Below are 4,970 nucleotides of genomic sequence, written 5' to 3' on the forward strand. Positions count from 1 at the left end.
CTTTATTTATATTTCAAAGCTATGATGAAAACTGTAAATTGCTTTATGATTCTTCTATCTTTTTGGTAGGTGTTTTATTGATGTAATGCATTTTTCTTTTTCCTTTTCAATGCTTTTACCCTTGAGTTATATTTTTGTCATTTTAACATCGTTACTCTTGTTTCCATTTTATTAATATTTGTTTGGCATATAATTTTCCTTCCCTTTATTTTCAGATGTTCTGCATCATTTGGTTTTATTTTTGCCTCTTGTAAACAGCTTGTAACTGGATTTTTAAATTCAATTCTGAGAGTCTGTGTCATTCACATAGATTGTGATTCCTGACATGTTTTGCCTTTCTGTTATCCTGTTTTTGGTTTTCTGTTTAATGTGCATCTTTTTTGCTTTTTCTCCCTGATGTCTTGTTGGTAAAATTTTCTTCATTTTTCTCCTCTAATTACTTGGAAATTACGTATATTGCTGCTCTTCTTTAAATAGCTACCTTTACACTTTTAACATGCATCTTTAAGCATATTTTCTAAGCCAAAAATTAACTTATTTGCTTACTCAAGAAACAGTCAGTGTCTGCCCACCCTTTATGAGTCACTGTCCAGGGGTTCTGCAAAATAAGAAATGGACAATAATGTCATGGAATTTATATTCTGGTGGGAGTAGAATGGCAATAAGAGCAATAAAGACTGGGGTTTTTACAGGACAGCAAAGGGGCCAGTGTGGCTGGAGTGGTGCAGAGAGAAGGAGGACAGTGGGGCATGAAGTCAGTGAGGTTATGGGGGTCAAGTCACAAAAGGCTGCATGGGTCAGAGTAAGGACCTTGGCTTTTGCACTGAGTGAGTTGGGAGCCATTGGAGGGTTTTGATCAGAGGGGAGAAGCACTCTGGCTTGGGTTTAAGCAGGGTCATTCTGGCTCTGTGGGGTTCTTTTCAAATGAAGAAAAGCGTAGACAGAAGCAGGAGGCTATTGCAAAAATCAGATGAAATATAATGGTGGCTTGGATGAGCGTAGTTATGGGGGTAGGTGAATAATGGTGAAATTCTGGATATATTAGGGGGACAGAGCCAAAAATAAAGTTTGCTGGAAAACTAGATTGTAGTACGAGCAAAAGAGAAGATGACAGAGATTCTCTCTGTGACCTGACTCTAGTCGGACTCCTCTAAGCCTTCAAGGCTCCAACCTTGGGCTCTGTCCTGGTCCATTTGGTCCAGTTTCAGCAAGACACCTACTGAGCCAGGTTAGCAAAAAAATATGATCAAATTCCTTATCTCTGTCCTTGATGTCCGTTAAGGACTGAATGTTTGTGTCCCTCCCAGTATTCATCTGCTGACACCTAATCCCCAATGTGATGGCAATAGGAGACAGGGGCCTTTGGGGATACAATGAAGATGTGAAGGTGGAACCCTCCTGAATGGATTCATGACTTTATAAGCATCATGAGAGAGTTGGCTTCCTCTCTCTGTTGCCTCTTTCCACCATGTGAGGATACAAGAAGTTGGCAACTGCAACCCCAAAGAGGGTTCTCAGCAAAAACCGACCATGGTGCCACCCTGATCTCAGACTTCCAGCCCCCAGAACTGTAAGAAATAAATTTCAGTTGTTTACAGGCCACCCAGTCTGTGGTGTGTTGCTATAGTAGTCTAAACTAAGATCGTATCTTATCACCCTGGCCCAGCTTGAGCAAGAACCCTGTTGAAGTTAGTCTAGCACGAATCCCCTAACCTGGATGTTTCTTCTAAGAATTTTCCATCCACTGGCCTCCCACCCTGCTGTTTGTCTCTAAATTCCCACTTTTCCTTGTTGTCTTCAGAATTGAGCCCAACTTCTCTCCCCTATGGCAACCCCACCGTAGCAGTCCCCCTGAACGAAGTCTGCTTTACCACCTTTAACAAATGTCTGAATTTTTTTCTTTTCTCTTTGTTTTTTGTTGTTGTTCTTACTCTTTAGTTAATCTCTTCCTGTCCCCTCCATGCCCCTACCCTCTGAGATCTCTCATTCTGTTATGTACATACATGTCTCTGGACCTATTTCGTTTTTTAATACGTGGTTTTTATGGCCTAAGGTATCACAAATAAGCCTGAGGAACCAACCGTCTGGCATCTCAGTTTCTATGGCTGAACAACTTAGATCTTACTCATCAGCCTCCTGAAATATTCCTTTTCCAGATGCATAGATACCACCCCAAAATTTTCTAATATCCTTGTTTTTAGCTATTGTGCTTGCTGAAAAAAAAGCAGCGAAATTTTATATAAGTTACATTGTCATTTCCTTCAAGAATTAACTCATCTTTCTGGGCTTGAGATACTGAACAAGCAATGCCTGACCTCATCTGAACTCTGCTCTTTTGCTTTCCACCCAAGAAATATTTTATTTCAACAAGAGAACCATTCTCCTGAATAACAACGTTGACGGGGAAGTGAGCACGTGCAGACCTCATCTTGTAGCAGGGGCCCAGTGTAACACTTTTGATCACGTTCTGTACACGACTGCACATAGTGCAAAAGGTAGCCAGTTCCTTTCTGTTTCCTCACCATTTGTCAGTCGGAGCTGCTTGTTTTTCTCACCAAGGAGACTGAGTTCCACATTGATGTGACTGAAGCCCCTCCCCAGGGTGCCTCTGGGGCCCTTCACCATAACTGTGCATCCCTTCAGAGTGGTGTACACATTTTCTGGGATGTCGACAGTCTGATTGCTGAGAATGGTCTTCATCCTCACAACAGATGTGGCAAAGAGAGAATGTCTCAATAATTTTTTTTCTTTAACAAGAGAAACACTAGGATGTTTCATTCAAACGACTGAATGACTGGATTTGCCATTAACAGCAGGAAGAACTGGTTATTACAGAGCAGTTTGGGAAATAACAAGTTAAGTCCGGAACATGTTAAATTTGAGATACCTGTTCCACACCTATGTGGGAGGGAAAGTGTACAGTCATAGAGAAGGGTCTGCAAGTTAACAGAGGCAATAGTGCTAGAGTTCTTGGTATATGGATAGTATTTAATGACACAAACTTGGATGCACTCATCAAGGCAAGCAGTAGAGAGAGAAAATGGAAGGAGCAGCTTTTCTATTGGAGCTGAATGAGTTGGAAGAGCCCAAACATGTCCACTCACATGAGGCCCTCTCCTGCCAGACCAGGAGCAGGGGCTGACCACAGTTGCCATGGGGCCTTGGGTCTGAACAACCCTGGGGGGGAGGAGAATTAGTAGATAAGTATGGATTTCTGTTCAAAAGAGCTTTGGAACACCTCCACTTGGCTATAGCATTAAGCTGGAATGAGATAAAAATATCATTTCTTGAAATAAAGAGAATGCAGATTTTTCCATATAAAGCTATTGCCTTGGCAAGAGATAGGTTATTTTCCACAGAAAGGAAGCAGAGTTACCAGTCTTATTTGGGGTTTGTATAACTCTTGGCATTTTGAGAGTTTTCACAGACGTAGTATTATTAAATCATAATGGCCAACTCCTAACAAGAAAGTTGAGGTTCTGAATGGTCAGGGAAGGTCATTATCATACAGATAATAAGTGGGGTTCTCTCCATACAGTGCTCTCTTCTTTGGCTGTTGACGTAATGGTACTGACCCCAGACATCCGTAGGGTTGGCACTGAAAGTCTTTTTGCCAGAAGTGCAGATGCCCTCACTCTCAGACACCCCATTTCATAATGATTAAGGGTATGTGTTCTCTGGATAACTGCAGAGCCGGAGACCCATACTGTGGCTACTGAACTAAGCAAAATTAACTGGCCTGTGGGAGGGTCAGAAAGTGGCCTCTGCAGGGTGCTCTCTCCAACTGAGCTAATCAGCCTGGGGAGCCCTCTAATTCTAATTAAAATGAGAGAGGGGGTATTCTTCTTGCTTGTTGTCCATTCCACGCAGAGTGTAGAAACCATTTCACCGTGTATCTTGTCGTCTCTGATTAGAGAGTGTATTGGTTCTGTTGAAACACAGCTTCGGGCTTTATTAGAACAGTAATGAAACAGAAGGGAGTCAAGCATGTCCAAAACGAGAGACAACTGAACAGGAACATGTCTGTGCAGACATAGAGACTTTATTCAGGACTGTGTTTTTCTTGTCTTCTCCAGACTTACAGTAATTGCTAATATGCAATCAGGAGTTTAGTTATTTTCACACCCTCGTATTAAGAAGCAGAAAATTCATAAATATTTACTAGATTGCTGCATATGACATGTAATTTCTTCTCTCCTCATAAATTATAAAATGTGTTTATATTTTATACATCACTAGGGGGAAAACAAGTACGGGAAGACAATGAACAAAATAGGCAATTGACATGGCTGGTCCCACTTTGGTGGCCTCCCTGATTCTTTCCCCCCATAAAGTCCCACTATGGAGAAAGAAAGAGATTCTCCAAGTTCTGAATGGCAGCAAGTTAAATAAAATATTTATTTTATTTAATAAATAAACTGACCCAGGCAACTTCCTAACTTGGAGTTCTTACAATTAAAAATTAACCATTAAATACTGTTTCTTCACATAAGCTTGTAAACTGGACACAAAGTCACATTTCCTTGTTTCCTTTCTAATACTGAAGTCCTCAACATTGATTTTCCTCTCCTCCTCGGTTCTAACCCCCATATCTCAAACTCAGTGAGAAAATCAAAATAATCTCAAGTAATAAATAACAATCAAAAAATGACTAAAATCTTAAGCAATTTTAAGAATGCATTGCATATATGACACATCAGAAGAGATTAAAAGTACAGTAATTCAGTTAAAAACTGGTAGTCCCCTGTTCAAACCAGTCCTGCAAGCATATATTATATATCCCACAAAGTGTTTAAAATTTTTAGTTGATTACTAAAATTTACAAATTAGGAGATTTTCTATAAATTTGATTTTATGGCTCAACTAAAAATTTAGAAAATCTGTTGATTCTCTTGGGGTTTCCACATTGCCACAGTCCCTACAACTCCCTATTGTCTTTACGCTCAGTCTAGTTCACTTTGTAAAGCACT

General features: G+C 40.3%; 1 pseudogene; it reads right to left on the reverse strand.

Annotated features, from left to right (window-relative positions):
• Nucleotides 1-2,121: 2,121 nt before the first annotated feature.
• On the reverse strand, nucleotides 2,122-2,718 carry LOC107530153 (large ribosomal subunit protein uL6 pseudogene; annotated as a pseudogene).
• Between the last annotated feature and the right edge of the window lie 2,252 nt (nucleotides 2,719-4,970).

Source organism: Miniopterus natalensis, chromosome 2 (assembly GCF_054644295.1).
Source record: "Miniopterus natalensis isolate mMinNat1 chromosome 2, mMinNat1.hap1, whole genome shotgun sequence".
Lineage (NCBI taxonomy): Eukaryota > Metazoa > Chordata > Mammalia > Chiroptera > Miniopteridae > Miniopterus > Miniopterus natalensis.